Source organism: Triticum urartu, chromosome 3A (assembly GCF_056163025.1).
Source record: "Triticum urartu cultivar PI428250 chromosome 3A, HENAU_Tu73, whole genome shotgun sequence".
Classification (NCBI taxonomy): Eukaryota; Viridiplantae; Streptophyta; class Magnoliopsida; order Poales; family Poaceae; genus Triticum; species Triticum urartu.
In genome coordinates, this window is record NC_141875.1 from 680,114,856 (window position 1) to 680,133,092 (window position 18,237).

The following is an 18,237-nucleotide window of genomic DNA, read 5'->3' on the forward strand; positions in this document are numbered from 1 at the left end:
ATGGATCAATAACAATAGCACCGGCAAAATCGCAAGCAGTTGACGATCTGCCCAGATTAACAACGAAGCAAAAGTTGAGTTCGATTGAGTCAACCTAGAGCACTCCATATATGCAAACAAAGACATCTATGGATAGAGCATAACATAAATATTAAAACTCCCTTACTGATCATCCTCAAAAGAGGCACGGATCACTAGGAAACAAGCTGGACATATGGCATCATGAACTAAAATATCCCAGACTTAGTGAAAATCACTAAGTCCCTGAAATCTGCAATCTCAGGTGCCTCTTTTGCAAGCTTGCACAAGACAACACACACACCCTAAAAATGCATTGGTGGCACCTCTGGAAAGAAGAAAAAATGCTTAACAATTCATCCCAAAGAGGCACAGGCATATCATGCACGGATTAAACATGGCAAAAATGACAAAAGTGCATGATGAACTAACGGATCTGCAACTTTAACTCACGAAGCCTCCTTCTAACAGCATTTTGGGCATCAAGATGACCTCAAATGCAAAAGATGCAATGGGATGAACTGATGTACTCGTCGAGACGAAGATTTTGATATATTATATGTCCAAAACGGAGCTACAGATGCGGAGATACGAGCAGTCAAACATAGCATAAAAATCTGGAGGGAGAGGGAAAAAGTCAACCCCCTAGGGTTTACTGTTCACGCGCGGATCTGGATCTGGGCTCGCCGGGGCACGGACGCCGAGGATCACCGGAGAGGCACGGGGCTCGCCGGGGAGAGGGACCGCGGCCGGGGCTTCGGCCGGCGACGAGGGGGCGGCGAGGAGGCGGCGAAGGCGGCGGTGGTCCGGGCGGCGAGGGACTCGGCGGCGGGGACGGCGAGCGCGGGGCGGCGGCCACCGGCCGGATTCGGCGAGGAGCGTGGTGGCCGGCCAGCTATGGCGCGCGGCGGCGGAGGCCGTCGCTGGAGAAGAAGGCGGCGGGGAGGCGGCGAAGGCGCGGTGGCTGGATGGGCCGCGGGGGCCGGCGCTGGGCCTCGGGCCCGCGTCGGTGGCGGCGGCGATCTGGTCCCACGGGGACACGTGGCGGCCCAGGATTGGCGGAGGCGGGCGGCGGCGGACGTGTCCGGCCAGGGGCGGACGTGTCCGTCGGCGGATGATGTTTTTTTTTTGGAGGAGGACGGGGAGAAATCTGAGATTTGGAATGGGGGGTGTATATATAGGCATAGAGGGAGCTAGGAGAGTCCAAATGAGGTGTGGTTTTCGCCCACGCGATCATGATCGAACGCTCTAGGACATGGAGCAGAGTTTGGTGGGTTTTGGGCCAAATTTGGGGGGTGTTGGGCTGCAACACACACGAGGCCTTTTCGGTCCCTCGGTTAACCGTAGGAGTATCAAACGAAGTCCAAATGACCCGAAACTTGACAGGCGGTCTACGGGTAGTAAACCAAGGCCGCATGACAAGTCTCGGTCCAATCCGGAAATGTTTGAACCCCACACACGAAAGAAAGCTAGAAATGGCCACCGGAGGAGAACGAAGCGCCGGAATGCAAAACGGACAATGGGGAAAATGCTCGAATGCATGAGATGAACATGTATGCAAATGCAATGCACGAGATGACATGATAAGAGATGCACGAAAAAGAAAAACAACACACGGAGACAAAGACCCGAACCCGATAAATAAATATAACTTAGCGCCGGAGACGGCAAGAGTTGGATACAAATATGGAAAGTATATCTGGGGCGTTACACCAAGTAGGAGCGAGCTTGTGTGGTTTCTTCTGATCCACTCGGAGGACTAAGTCTCCTTCTTGGAAGGATCGGCTCTTCACGTTTCTGGCATGGAATCGACGCAAGTCTTGCTGATAGATGGTCGATCGAATCAAGGCCATTTCTCTTTCTTCTTCTAGGAGGTCGGCTGCGTCCTGCCGGGCTTGTTCTGCTTCATCTTCTGAGTAGAGCTTGACTCTGGGAGCGTTGTGAAGCAGGTCACTCGGTAAGACTGCCTCGGCTCCATAGACCAGAAAGAATGGGGTTCTTCCGGTCGATCGATTCGGGGTTGTCCTCAATCCCCAAAGGACTGATGGAAGCTCGTCGACCCATGCACCTGCTGCGTGCTTGAGATCGCGCATCAATCGGGGTTTCAGTCCTTTGAGAATTAGGTTGTTTGCCCTTTCTGCTTGCCCATTCGACTGAGGGTGAGCGACCGAAGCATAGTCGACCCGAGTGCCCTGAGAGGCGCAAAAGGCCCTGAATTTGTCGGAATCGAAGTTTGACCCGTTGTCGGTGATGATGCTATGCGGAACTCCATATCTGAATATCAACTCTCTTATGAAACTGATAGTGGTGCAAGCATCAAGATTCTTGATAGGCTTGGCCTCAATCCATTTGGTGAACTTGTCGACTGCTACCAGCACATGAGTGAAGCCGCTCCTGCCTATTCTCAGTGGTCCAACCATGTCCAACCCCCGAACAGCGAAGGGCTAGACGAGTGGAATGGTTTTCAGGGCCGACGCGGGCTTGTGTGGCATGTTGGAGTAATACTGACATCCTTCACATTTGTCGACTATCTCTTTGGCCATCTCATTGGCTCTTGGCCAGTAGAACCCCGCTTGGTATGCTTTAGCCACAATGGTCCGAAAGGACGCATGATGGCCACAGGTCCCCGAGTGGATATCGTTAAGGATCATCTGACCTTCTTCTGGTGTAATACACTTCTGGCCGACCCCAGTCGCGCTTTCTCTATATAACTGTCCCTTTATGACTGTAAAGGCCTTGGATCGACGGACGATCTGTCGAGCTTCTTCTTCGTCTTCTGGGAGTTCTTTCCTTAGGATGTACGCGATGTACGGTTCTGTCCAGACGGGAGTGATAACCAGGACTTCCATGATCAAGTCGACCACAGCTGGTACTTCGACTTCAGTCGGATCCATGGCACTTTTTGGCTGCGAGGCCTCTTCAGTGAAGGGATCCTCCTGGACTGATGGTGTGTGGATGTGTTCCAGAAACACATTGTTGGGAATGGCTTCTCTTTTGGAACCTATTTTTGCCACATCATCAGCTGCTTGATTTTTCAGTCGGGGTATGTGATGAAGCTCTAACCCCTCGAATTTCATCTCCAGTTTTCTCACTGCATTGCAATAACCAGTCATGGCTGGACTTCTGACATCCCATTCCTTCATCACTTGATTGATCACCAAATCGGAGTCGCCATAGACCATGAGGAGACAGACGCCGAGTGAAATGGCCATGCGCAACCCATATAAAAGTGCTTCGTATTCTGCCTCATTGTTAGAGGAATCAAAGTGGATTTGAAGAACATATCTGAGTTTATCTCCTCTGGGAGAGACCAACACCACTCCGGCTCCGGAACCATTTATCATCTTGGAACCGTCAAAGAACATGGTCCAATGCTCTGAGTGGACCTGAGTCGGCAGTTGCTGTTCAATCCACTCGGCGACGAAATCCGCGATTGCCTGGGACTTGATAGCTTTCTTCGCCTCAAACTTGATATCTAGAGGAAGGAGTTCAATCGCCCATTTTGCCACTCGACCAGTTGCGTCCCTATTATGCAAGATCTCTGACAACGGAGCGTCGCTGACGACTGTAATGTAATGATCAGAGAAGTAGTGGGCAACTTTCTTTGTGGTCATATAAATCCCATATACGAGCTTCTGATAATGAGGATATCTTTGCTTCGATGGGGTCAAGACTTTAGAAATATAATACACTGGGCGCTGAACTTTGAAGGTTTTCCCTTCTTCTTCCCGCTCGACCGTGAGTACCGTACTGACGACTTGTCCTGTGGCTGCAATGTAAAGCAGCAAAGGCTCCTTACTGATTGGGGCAGCAAGCACCGGCTGGGTGGAGAGCAGAGCTTTGAGTTCCGCGAACGCTACGTCAGCTTCAGGAGTCCACTCGAACTTGTCAGACTTCTTCATTAATCGGTAAAGAGGTAATGCCTTTTCACCGAGACGAGATATGAATCGACTTAGGGTGGCCAAGCAACCTGTAAGCTTCTGAACATCGTGCACTCGCACAGGACTTTTCATTCGGAGTATAGTACCAACCTTTTCTGGATTGGCGTCGATTCCCCGTTCGGAAACGAGAAAACCAAGTAACTTTCCGCCAGGAACCCCGAATGTGCATTTTGATGGATTAAGCTTGATATCAAACCTTCTGAGGTTGGCAAAGGTTTCAGCAAGGTCAGTCAGCAGGTCGGAGCCCTTCCGTGACTTGATCACAATATCATCCATGTACGCCTCCACATTCTGACTGATTTGGGTGAGCAAACACTTCTGAATCATCCTCATGAATGTGGCTCCGGCATTCTTGAGGCCGAATGGCATGGTAACATAACAGAAGCACCCGAATGGAGTGATGAAAACTGTTTTGATCTCGTCAGGTCCATACAGACGGATCTGATGGTACCCGGAATAGGCGTCTAAAAAAGACAGTCGCTCACATCCCGCAGTTGAGTCGACTATCTGGTCGATGCGGGGGAGAGGAAAATGGTCTTTCGGGCAGGCCAGATTGATATGTTTAAATTCAATGCACATGCGAAGTGACTTGTCCTTCTTGGGGACCATGACAACGTTGGCGAGCCACTCGGAGTGGTAGATTTCTCGGATGAACTCTTCCGCTAAGAGCCGAGCTACCTCTTTGCCAATGGCCTTTCTCTTCTGGACGGCGGACCGTCGGAGATGTTCCTTGACAGGTTTTATTTTTGAGTCGACTCTTAGGCAGTGCTCAGCCAGCTCCTTGGGAACACCCGGCATGTCAGAGGGCTTCCATGCGAAAATGTCCCAGTCCTCATGGAGGAACTGGATGAGTGCTTCTTCCTATTTGGAGTTGAGTGTTGTCGAGATATGAGTTGGAGCAGCGCTGGGGTCGGTCGGGTGGATATGAGCTGTCTTTGTATCGCCAGTCGACTGAAAAGTTGACTCTATAGCGGGCTTCTTGGCTCGCAACAAATCACTCGGGTCTGCAGTCTTCTGGTATTCTCGCAACTCCACTACTGCCATCTGAGCGTCGGCGATCTTCGAACCTTTCTAAAAACATTCTTACGCTTTCTTCCGATTGCCCGTAATAGTGATCACACCTTTGGGGCCAGGCATCTTCAATTTAAGATACACATAACACGGTCGGGCCATGAAGTGTGCATAAGCCGGCCTGCCAAAAATAGCGTGGTAGGCACTCTGGAAGTCTACAACTTCAAATGTCAACCTTTCTTTGCGGTAATTCTTGGAATCACCAAAAACCACATCAAGAGCAATCTGGCCGAGTGATTCAGCCTTCTTCCCAGGAATGACTCCGTGGAAACTCATGTTGCTGGCGCTGAGTCTGGACATTGGAATGCCCATCCCTTTCAATGTCTCAGCATACAATATGTTCAAACCACTGCCACCATCCATCAAGACTTTGGTCAGTCGAGTGCCTTCAACCACTGTGTCGACCAACAGAGCTTGCCTCCCAGGGGTGGCAATATGCATTGGGTGATCGGACTAGTCGAAGGTGATGGCAGTCTGGGACCATTTCAAATAACTTGGTGTCGCCGAAGCAACCATATTCACCTCTCGGTTTATGACTTTCAGTCGACTTTTCCTCTCAACATCAGCAAAACTCGTCAAGGTGGAATTGACTTGAGGGTATCCGTCGTCACTGCCCTCTTTGTCCTCGACCTTGTCCGACTCCTTTTCCTTACCTTTGGGCTGTTTGCCCTGGAACTGCTGGATCAAGAGTCGACACTGTCGAGTGGTATGTTTCGGATAAATGAAATTACCCTCTTCATCTTTCTTTGTGTGGACGACACATGGCAAGTCCAACACATCATTTCCGTCCTGGTCTTTAACCTTTTTGGGGTTCCAAGGCCCTTTAGGTTTCCCTTTAAACTTTCCTTGCATTAAAGCCAAGGCTTCTCCGGGAGCCGCTGGCTCGGCTTTCCGCTTCTGTTTCCGATTGGAATTGCCCCCGGGTTCTTGGGCGACTGACTTGAGTTTGCCACTCCTAAGCCGATCTTCATCTTTGCCATTAGCATACTTGGTGGCAATCTCCATCATCCGATTCAGGGACATATCCCCAGTTCGACCGAATTTCAAATACAGTTCTCTGTACTTGACGCCTTCCTTGAAGGCACAAACTGCTAGGTGGTCAGGCACATTCTCCACCGAGTGATGTAACGTGATCCACCTCTGGATGTAATCCCTCAAAGTTTCATTTGGCTTCTGTACACAAGACCGCAGTTCCGTCAGCCCTGCCGGCCGCTTGCACGTACCTTCAAATGTGGTGACGAACCCTCGGGAGAGATACTCCCAAGTGTAAATGCTTCTAGGTGCTAACTGGTTCAGCCACGCTCTGACCGAGCCCTCCAACATGAGAGGGAGGTGCTTCATGGCCACTTCATCATTGCCACCGCCGATCTGGATGGCCACTCGGTAATCTTCAAGCCATGTATCGGGCTTGGACTCGCCAGTGAACTTACTGACTCCAGTCGCCAACCTGAAGTTGGGAGGAATCACAGCGGCCCTGATGGCTCTACTAAAGCATTCTGGCCCCGAAACATGTACTCTGCTGCTGGTAGGTGCATCTCTGTCGTGACCTTCTCGGTGAGCCCTGTTCCTGTCGACCAAACCCTAGACGAGAATGGATCTCGCGTCAAAGCCTGGCCCTCTGGGGTCAACTGGAATCCTTCGCCCACCACTATGAGGGCGCCTGTCATCCTACTGGCGAGGCACATACGACCCGCTCCTCGGGGGAGGCGTGGGCACTCGACGTCGACCGTCACGATCGACTCAGTGATCACATTGCTCATGGTTCCCATACTGGTCACGCCGGTCTCCACGTCCCTCACGCCTCGGGGGCGATCTCGGGCTGTGAGCCGACTGGACTGTGTCCGCGGCAACGGATCTGCTGTGAATCCTGTTCCGCGACTGAGAAACAGCGGAATTCTGATCTCCCGCTGCGCGGAGTAACGCTCTGATCTGCAGCAAGCCTCTGCCAGCCTCCGACTGGGAAGGTTGAATCGACTCCGCTATACGGGCCGCAACTGCTAAATTCTGAACCAGAGTTCGATATACCTGCGGGGGCGGGAAGAGCTGACATCGATTGGATTCGAGAATCCGTTGTCGCGCACGCTCGTCGAGTGCTTGCTGGAGGTTCTCCAGTCGAGTGCGCTCGGCCAAGTTTGCCAGGCATGCGTCTTCCAAGGCGTGAGCCTCGGGGGTCTCTCCAACGATAGGAGTGTGCAGTGCATCCATGTTCCGGCGGTGAAGTTCTTCTCTCTGCAGCGATGTGAGAGGCTCGGGAAGATACTCCTCATGGAGACGCGACGGGTCGCCTCCACCCGCGCCTCCGTCGGTACGGGGAAAACCGGGAGGACTGGGCGGTCCATCGACCATCAGAACCTCCGCCGCCGGATCGCTGCTGTCGCACTCGGATGCGGTCTTTGCGGAGCCAGTCGACAGGTCGAACAGGCCGTAGAGGGATTCTTCGGGCTCGATCGCCGCGACCTGGGGGGTGGCCGACTGACGCGCCACCGCGTGCCTCACCCACTACTGAAGTCTCGACCGATCGGAACGCTTGCGCCGGCGGGAAACGGGGAGTGGGGACAACACAGGAGCCGACCGATAGGGGGTCGACGGTTGCCGCAGGAGAACGCCGCGGACGCACGCGCTAAAGTGCGTTGCCCCGCGAGCAGGGAGTGCGTCCATGTCGAGCGGAGCCTCCTGGAGCCAAGCAGAGTCATCGACGATGAACGTGAGCGCGCCGAGACGGATCTCGCGGCCCTCCACCGAAACTCCGCCGAAAACCATGATGATTCGTGTCAGAAAAAAGTCACCACTTCTCCAACAAATGCTAAAACACCTGCCCCACGGTGGGCGCCAACTGTCGTGGTTCTAAGTCTGACAGTAGTGTAGGGGGGTAAGTACGGAGAGGCAAGATCTTAGGTATGGAGAAGTTGTAAGCACGCAAGGTTTACGAGTTCAGGCCCTTCTCGGAGGAAGTAATAGCCCTACGTCTCGGAGCCCGGAGGCGGTCGACTTGATTATATGAATATGGGTTACAGAGGTGCGAACCCTTGTCTCGGAGGAGGGGGGTGGCTTATATAGAGTGCGCCAGGACCCCGGCAGCCCATGTTACAAAGGGTTCAATGTACATTAAGGCAGGGCGTTACTGGTAACGCTAGTAATAAAGTGTTATGATGACCATAAAAGCTACTTAGTGACCGACCGTTAGCGTGCGGAGTGACTTCAGGTCTCTTGGCCGTCGAGTGGTTGGATCTTGGTCGAGTGATTGCTTCTTGGTCGAGCGTCTTCGGGCCTGTCGAGTGGAACACCTCCAATTCGATTGAAAGGTGGTTTCTTCTAGAGATGTCCTTGGGTAGGGCAGTTAGGATAGGTCCATGATCCTACCCTAGGTACATAGCTTCATCACTTCCCAATCCCTCCAAGGGAGAGCGGGTATGCCTTGTCCCTTATTTGGTAAGAGGGCTCGGATTTCCAATTCATCCGTTTCTACGGGGGCTCCTGGAGTTCTACGGCCTCCAGTTGCACAACCTTACGCCTGCCTCCATGCTGCATCTCGCGGGATTCGTAGCCTTTTGCGGGTTGTTTTTGGGTTGTGAGGCTCATTTCGCTCTGTGGAAGAAGCTGTTCTACCTTGTGCCCCGTTCTCAGAAGGGGTCAATATATCAAGTGGGCGGAGCCAAAGTGTGGCATATTGCCGGGACCAGATACCTATCCGGAACCCCAAAGAAGACGTCTGAAGACTGGCCTTCAGAATGGTTTTATATAGAAGACGCCCCCCTCCCGGATCCTATTAGAATCGGCCTTCCTGAGTTCGACAACGCCCCTTTGAAGAAGCGCCGGAGCTGGCGTCCATGGAGCTCCCTGGAGGAAGATGACAGGGACGTTCTTTACCTGATGAGCCGGATAAGTTCTTTAGCTCGATCCAGATTGACCATGATCGAGGTCATGGCCATATGTATTATGCGGAGGGTGCAGCCGCTTCAATATAGAGGCCACCCCATGTGGGATTTAAACGGGGAGGATGACGCCACCCGCCACGGCCGTAAAGGGCCGGGATCGGTTGCTGATCTAATAAAGATCTTATCCACTTTGTACAAGGGAGAAGAGGAGGAATTCCTTCGTGTCAACCCGCAGGGCGGATTTTCTTTGTACAATCCTCCGAGCTGGGTAAGCGGAGACTTTTTCTCGCCCATCCGTTTCGTATTCCCGTAGTTAAGTATTCAGTCTAGCGATTTCATCGCAGGAGCAGCGCCAGGCTGTAAGGGAGATAAACAACCCCCCTCCACAAGGACCCTGGACGGTCCCTTGACCCGGCCTCCCAGGAGGATCCGGACATATCTGTGGAGCTGATCGATGGGGTATTTTACCAATGGAGTAATGACAACGCTTTGGTGGCCATTACGGCCGATTACCCTGAGCCACTTCCAGCCTCATAGGTGACTGAGACCGAAGCCCAGCACTTCGAAAAGGGATCCGTCCTTGCGTGTTTTCGTTTGCCATATAACAGCCGTGTTTTGCAGGGAAGGTCCTTGAGGCGGAAGGCCGAGCCTGCGGCGACTAGCCAACAAGGGGCCGCGAGGCCAGGAAGGCTGAAAAGACCCACAGTCCGGATTGAGACACCGACGCAGCGGTACGGCACGCCGCCTTTATTTCAAGACATTATTCTCAGAGGCATATTAATGCCCATGCCTTCTTTTCAGGAAAAAGAGCGCTCGCTGGACTATACCCGTAGAGGCTACTAATCGCGCCTCCACCAGCCAGGCTCCAAGGCCGGATTCGGAGGCGGGAACGAATACGAGGCATGCGCCGGGCGCTCCTCCGACAGAGGATGCGGATAAACTGTCCGCCACCAATTCCGAGGTGGAAAGTGCCATGAACCACAGGCGTCGCTGGACTGTTCTTTGTGACGCTTGTTTCTCCCAAGAGGTATTGGATGCCTTCAACTCGGGAGATGCGTACCTCCGTGCCGCTCAAAATGGTCTAGCCAGAGCCACGGAGCAGTATGTAAAAGATATACGGGTGAGAAAATTTGGTGATTATATATATCAGTAGCCCGTGAGACTTGAAACAGTTAGAATAACTGATTTAAGGATCATTTGTTATGCAGGTTCTTACCGAAAAGAATACTCAACTGTCCCAGGAGCTGGAAGAGTGCAGAGCCCAACTTCAGGCCGCACTGGCTGCGGCGGGGGAGCCCAAAGAGGCCCCCTCTGGTAATATATCCTTCGAATGATAAGTGTCATATAGGATGCGGCGTATATGCAGATCTGACGATAAAATTGCAGATGACGCTGGAGTAAATCCAGATAAGCAACAACTCCTACGCCAGCTGAAGGCTGGTGAGAGCATGCTTACGAGGGTGAGGCAGGAGAAGAATGATCTCCTAGATGCCAACACCAAGCTGGGCGTGGAACTAAAAGATGTTCGTGCCCAACTGTCAGACTCTGTTAAGGAGAATCGGCGGCTTCGACACGGCATATTTAGTAAGTGCTTGAATGAACTTTGAAAAAGAGTTCGGCGAGGAAGCTGGCTGACAGAGTTATGTCTGTAGGTATGCTAACAGGTCGTCCTGCCGAGGAAATGCCCAGTTCAACGGGTGACCTTCTTCTCGAGCTCTCACAGCTGTACGAACGAGTTCGGCAGGTGATGCAAGGCGTCGCCCAGGCCTTGTGGCCATCCGTCTCCATACCCGAAGGCCTTGGAGAGCTTGCAGAAAAGCTGAAGGGAGCGCGACGGCACTTCTGATTATGGAAGATATCGGCCTGCCGTTAGGGCGCCAGGGAAGCCTGGGCAATGGTGAAGACACGGTACACGAAGGCTGACCCGAACCACATGGCCGAAGTCGGACCTGTGGGGCCCGATGGGAAGGAGATCCCTGTGAGCTTAGTGTACGGCCAAGTAGAATTGGCCGCAAAGTATTCCCAACAGGACTGTAGACTAGACAACCTATTGGATGGTATTGAAGAGGAATTCAACCAGTCAAATTGACTATGTAATTTAAAGTGACATGTATAATGCCTTCTAGCTGGATTGTAGATCGTTTGTCATGGCGGACCTTTTCGCTTTAACCTCGGGACCCGACGGTCCGGAGTGTATCCAAATACCCTCTCGGTTATGTAAGAACCGAGGCATGCGTGGAGACCAGGCGTAGGGGTCATTAGTGCTTTATCAGACAAGTGCCCAACTAGGTATGTTATATTACATGGGTAGTAAGAAACATCTTCCAGGGAGAATAGTTCCGTTAAGGGTTCCTTTCCCTGGGTAAGCATGCCCTAAAGTGCATGTCCGGACTGCGCAGAAAAAGAATCTGGGGACAGATATGGAAAATAAATAAAAGTCATCTTTTGTTCACCGACCGAATATTCCCTTAAGAACGCTAGCTTTCGGCTTCACCCAGTCTGAGGTACACATCCGGCTGACCCGGCGGTAACAATCGCAGAGGTGCTCCCCTTATGCCCTAGCCGAATTAACGGGAACGTAGGGCATAAATACAAGAGCCAGGCAACCCAGCTTGGCCCAAAACTTAAGTCATATCGATGCATATAATGGTGAAAAAAGGTACATGCAGAAGTATAACACATGTGTTGGGCGTGAGGCCCAGGTAAATAATTTAAGCTTCTGTGAAAGAAGCCCCCAGGTATGAAGAGTGCGGCTAGCGCATCTGTAATGTACGAGTGAGGCACAAGGTGTCACAACCCTAGAATTGTTTGCAATAGTTGCATAAGAGAGCATCCATGCATCATGTCTAATTCCTGAAAGTTGAATTGAGGTTTGTTGAAACCCTCAGAAATCAGTTCAAAAATAACCAACTTTAAAAAAATCTTCTCAAATGAGTCCAATAAAATGTTCCTGTTATTCCATAGAATTATTGGCAAGAGCTAAAATTCAAACCAATATTTTTGGAATCACACAAATATTTATTTGGGTCTTTGAATTAAGTCAATACTTATTTGAATTGGAGATATAAATTCCTATAAATACTTTTGTAACTCCAATAATTCTGAAAACTTGTGAGTGGCTCTGAATATGCTGTATCAGGCCACATGATAATTTTCAGAAGCTACAAAAATGATTTGGTTTAGAAACTAAATCAAAACAGAAGAATAAAAATAGAAAACAGTAAGAGAAATATAAAAAACAGAAGAAAGTTTACCTCAGCTTACCTGGGCCACTGCTGGCCTGGCACTGTGCTGGCCCAGCCGACTGGCCAGCGCCAGTCACCCCCTACCTCGTGCCAGAAGGCAGGGGCGCGTGCTCACCGCGCGCCGGCCACCTCCTGCCTGCCTGCCTGTCTCCCCGTCGCCCTAAGGATGCCACGCGGCCCCCTTGACGCTCTCTCACTCTCTCTCGTTCTTTCCCCCTCCTCTGTCTCGCTCTCTCTCCCGAAGCCGAGTGGAGCCGTCGCCGCCGCTCGCTGCCGCCGCAGCCACCGACCACCCCTCGCCCTACCGATGAGTCCCGAAGCTCCCCCGCAACGCCCTCGCCCTCCCCACCGACCCACGCTTCGCCGGAGGCTCTGCATCGCCGCCATTGGGTCGTCTTCAACCTCGGCACCCGCCGGACGCCGTTCATCGATTCGTGCCGTCCAGGGCTTCCCCGGCCTCGACCTCGACTCCGTTCGACCCCTCTGTGAGCCTCCGTCGTTTCCCCCTTGTTTCCCCTCTCCAACCCTTCCTCTAGCCATGCTTTTTGCCGGAGCCGAGAGCTCACGTCCGCTGGCCATGTTGCCGGCGTGTCTACAAACAGCATAGCTTGCGCCTGGCGCGTCATCATGCTTGGGTTGCTCCTAGGAGACGACCCTGACCACCAGCTGGTCCTGCCGTGCACCGGAACACCGAACCCGTGCGTGTCCGAACTCCGGTCGCCGCCGTTGATCCTAGCCACCACAGCTCTGGCCACCACCACTGGTCCACGCAGCTCGCTCCCAGGAGCACGTAGGAGCAAACTCCGCCTCAAACCGTGGGCTGTAGCGGAGTTCCGACGATCTCCGCCACGAAAAATGGTCGTCGCCAGCAAAACTCCGACGACTGATGACGTGGACGTCATTAAGTGCTAACCCAACTAGTTAACCACCCTAACAGCCACTGACAGCGGGCCCTACCGCAGGGTCAAACCCAGTCAACATTGGGTTTGACCGGGTTTAGCCCCTGTGTCACTGACGTGTGGACCCCACATGTCAGGTTTGACCTGGAACAGCCCCGGTTGACCTGGTGACATCATGTTGCTGTCATGCTGACGCAATAAAGCTTTTCTGGTGTTTTTATTAATTCAAGAAATTCTAGAAAATGCCCAAAACTTCCAAAATTCATAGAAATTAAACCGTAACTCCAAATGAAATAAATTATATATGAAAAATGATCAGAAAAATATGAAGAATCTGTTTATGCCATGACCATGCATGTTTGAACAAGTTAACCTCACTGAATAGGACAAATTATGATTAGGGCAACTTATGAAATAACATTTGGAGTTGGAATTTGATCTTGTTTGAGTTCCACTTCAATTAAATTGGCTAGATATTGCATTAGGTCAATTCAGTACCTTAATATGTCATATCATTCATTCACTTGTGCATTGCATTAATTGAATGTTGTTCATGTTCCCTTGCCGGTAATTGTCCCCTCTCGATAGACGTGGTTCCGACGACGTGATCGATGACACCGATGAAGAACTATATTATCTTCAGAAGTGCCAGGCAAGCAAAATTCCCTTGTTCATTCCGATACAATCCCACACTCTCGCTCCTGCTCTCTTTTACTGCATTAGGACAACAACGATTCATCTGTTACTTGCTGCGGTAGTTGAACCCCTTATCCTCTGCATGACCTGTCATTGCCACAGTAAATAGATGAAACCCACTAGCATGAGTAGGAGTTGTTTGAGCCCTGATGTGCCTACTCATTCATGCTTGTTTGTCATGCCTGCTATTGCTTAGAGTTGTGTCAGGTCTAATTCATCGGGGATGAATTGGAAAGTTGTGAACATGTCCTACTGTGTGTGAGCTAAGTGTGTGAACACGATTTGGTAAAGGTAGCGGTGAGAGGCCATGTAGGAGTACATGGTGGGTTGTCTCATTGAAACCGTTCTTAGGAATTGAGTTCTGTGTCTGTGATCCATGAACAGCTACTACCACTCATTGGGATCCATAATTGAGTTGCAACTAGTTTCTGGTGTTTGTAGGTTATGTGTTAGCGGCCGTGCATAGCGCTGACCCTAGGGGTGGGCTATGATGCGGTAGATACACCGTGGCACGGTGTACCGGGCGCCCGTTTGGTGTCTCGGGAACCCTGTTCACATCGTTCGGGGCCGTATGTGGAAACCTCGGCCGGACTCCCTGTGGATGGGACCTGGATAGGCGATAAACCTAGACTGGAGACTTGAGTGTTTAGGTAAGCCGTGGCCAACACCCTCGTTGGGCTTCCGCTTGAAGGTTGCCGAGTACATGTCGTGTAAACGACGGTAAGTGGTGGGAGCGTGTGTGAAAAAGTACACCCCTGTAGGGTTATCATTATCTATTCGAATAGCCGGATTCCTCGGATATGGAAACTTGGACCCCTTGCATAGTTCATAGACAAGTGAAAGTGGATACTCTAAAACTCGCAAGATAAGCGTGAGTGCTATGGATGGCCTTCTCGTAGGGAGACGGGAGCGGATCCATAGTGGTGTATTGACATGGTGAATATGTGGACTCGTGTGCGCCACCTCAAAAGAGTTGCTTGCAGTCGTAGTTCAGGTTAGCCACTGAGTCAAAGCTGGCTTGCTGCAGTTAAACTCCACCACCCCCTTTGTTGATACCGGTGCATATGTAGTTAGTTCTGATGTAAGTCTTGCTGGGTACATTTGTACTCACGTTTGCTTAATTTATGTTTTGCAAAGAGACGTCAGTCTCGCTAGTAGTTCCGTGTGGACTTCAACGTTTAGCTTGCTACCTCAGCTATGATCTTGTGCCCTCAGCAGGATTTGGTAGATAGTCAGGCTTCTTAGCCTTTTTCATTTGTAGATGTCTGTACTCAGACATGTTAAGCTTCCGCATGTGTTTTGATTTGTATGCTATGATTGTTGGGTCATGAGACCCATGTTTGTAATATCTTGGTCCTCGGAGCCTAATGAATAAATACTTGAGTCGTAGAGTTATGTTGTGATGCCATGTTGTATTTACACATATCGAGCATATTATGTGTATGATTGAAATGCTTGGTATGTGTGGGATCCGACAATCTAGTTGTTTATCCTTGGCAGCCTCTCTTATGGGGAAATGTAGCCTAGTGCTTCCATGAGCCATAGTAGTCCGCTACAGCCCGGTTCACGGGAGTCCTGCTAGCCCAGCACTACTGCTCATGACACTTGACTGGCCGGCATGTGTTACACTTCGTTCCTATGTTTGTCCCTTTGGGGAAATGTCACGCGGTGACATCCGGAGTCCTGCCTAGCCTTCTACAGCCCGGGTTCCCCGGAGTCCTGTTGGCCCAGTGCTACAGCCCGGATTCACACGCTGTTGACCGACATGCTCGATGTGATTCATGTATGCCTGTCCCCATAGGTCTGTGCCGCTTTGGGTCCACGACTAGCCATGTCGGCCCGGGTTCTCTGTCATATGGATGCTAGCGACACTATCATATATGTGAGCCAAAAGGCGCAAACGGTCCCGGGCCATGGTAAGGCGACACCCGTGGGAATATCGTGCGTGAGGCCGCAAAGTGATATGAGGTGTTACCGGCTAGATCGATGTGACTTGGAATCGGGGTCCTGACAGTGTTGGTATCAGAGCCTGACTGCCTATAAGATTACCAAGCCAAACTGGTCGAAGTTGTGTCTAGAAATGCTTTAGTTATGTAGGGGAATTGATTGTGGAAGGGAACGTAAGGCTCTTTTTACTTCTTATACCCTATGCCTTCTGATCTAAGTCACCCTCTTCTTTTTTGCGGGGGTTAAGAACTAGGCTTCTCTTCTATCTCTCAGGATGACGTGTTGCTAAACCGTAGTTGCCTAGGATTGTTGAGTTCAAGCCTCAGTTTAGTTCCTACTACTTCCATATGTCATAGCTGGCCTTAGAACTTTGATATTGTGATCTTGAGTGGTTATGCCACCATTTTGCAGGATGTCTCTAATCATTTGATCAATTACAGCCATTATGTTGTCCGAGTCATCCCAGGTTTCTAAATAGTCTGATGCATTTGCAAATCCCTTCTTTCCGTTCCCGGTGTCCCTTTGGGCCAGTTCAACCACACTAACCGTTCCGTTGAGGTACTCTGTTGCCTCGACATATATGTTGGAGCTATTACTATGACCCTAGGTGTTTTAGGGAGTCACCTAGTAATCTAGCCATGTTTTGTGTTCCGGTGTGATGATTCTGGCCACCATTCTGGAAAGCATCCTGTGATGCCATTTAGTTAGTAGGTACTCTATTCCTGGGTTTGAACCCGAGATTCACTCTAGTCACCTCCTGTTGATAGTGTTTGCTCGTCCTTTAGGATATTAGTAACTTTGCGACAGTCCTCGTGGTCTGTGGTATTTCCTTCTTCCAAATACCATGAACCATTAAGGCAGAAGTTCTTTGAACCAAAATATCACAATCAGACTACTCTTGAGGAGTTCTCCATTCATAATTGTGATTCTACCATTTCTACCTTTCTGCATGGGTTATCTGGAAGAAACTTGTTGAACTTGGATCGACATACTAATCCATGCATCCACAACTCAAAAAATCATATGTTCTTTGAGTTGTCCCTCATTAGTTGTTTTTTTACCTCCACCTATCAATTGATAGTCAAGAGTATGCGTGCATTCGCTGTCGATGCCTATTATTCTTGTGGTCTGTCAAGCCATTCTAGTTCAGAATGACTAGGAGAAACAAGCTCCAGTACCTCATCCATTTCTAGGATTGGGTCAAAGCAGTTGTATTTCGCACATCAAATGCAATCAAGCTATTGGTTTGTTCTACCCTATAGTATTATCCACTTTATGTCAGGAATGTCATGAGAATTGCACCTTACTTATGAATTCTTGACGTAGTGATACTTCTCGCCATCATTATTCATTCCTTGGTGTCGTGTTGTCGCAACCGGAATACCACAAGTGAATCGTGATGTGTGAAATCAATACTCCTAGCAACCCTTTGCTTGGTAGTTAATGGACATTAATATCATTCTTAGTGTGCTGATTACTGAATCATCACCCTAAGGTTGATCGTGCTACCTAGTCCTTATTTCCTGGTGCACTCTTCGATCAACGGGTTAGGATTTTGCCAAACCCTTGCTCTTTTGATCATATCGTCTTGCCCTGAAAAGCAAGATTGTTCTCGAGCTTAGCGGCATATCGGTGGTTCGTGGTTTTGCGAAGATCTTCTCGGAAGTATTACCTGGTTGTCACTTGACTGTTATGTTGAGTTCGTGATCAAGTTGGTTTTCCAATAAACCACCCCTTCTCCAAGAATCTGTGTTGGATACCCCTGAGCTAGATGGTTAAGCTAAACAACAACTTGGAGAGTTGGAAGATAAAAGGCTTTGCCGAATTTGGTTCTTTCTGAAGGGATATCTTTGTGTTTGTGTGTGTGTTGAAGAGAGATGATATCTTCACCAATTGGTCCTCGTGATCAGTTGTTGGATCTATTGTCTTGTCAAAACTTTGACTTGAGTATGGGCTATCGTCAAGTCAAATTAGAACCAACGATGTTCGTAATGTTGTCTTACTCGTGGTTGATCCCTCGAGAATACACCATTACATCTTTTGGTCTGACCAATGCTATCACCGTGTTCACATGATGGTGGAAGTCCAGTGATATGGAAATTTCGATGAGTTGTTGTTGAGCCCATCAGCAACATTTTGTCCCCCCATGATTCATGTTGAACATCAACCTAGTGTTGAAAACTTTGTAAGCAATGCCTTCGTGTTCCGTTCATGAAGCTTATGCTTGGATGAAAGAAGTGACTTTCTCCAAGTTCACGTGCATTGGGTGTACGCTGCCGCCATTAATTTGAGAAAGGCTTGTTATGTTTTCCTTGGAATCATCCCAAATCAGTCATGCATACGTGTGAAGTATTCTATGGTTTGGTAGATTAATTACCTCCACTCCATATGTGTTCCTAGCACACCAAGCCACTGATTGGTTTGTTCAAGGAGAAGAAGTTTCTTCTTAGGAGCTAGACTTACGCAAGGACTTCGATATCCTCGTTGATGGTTCCCTCCTAAACTCGGTAGTGTTTCGTTGTAAGACTACCAGGTGGCCATGCTT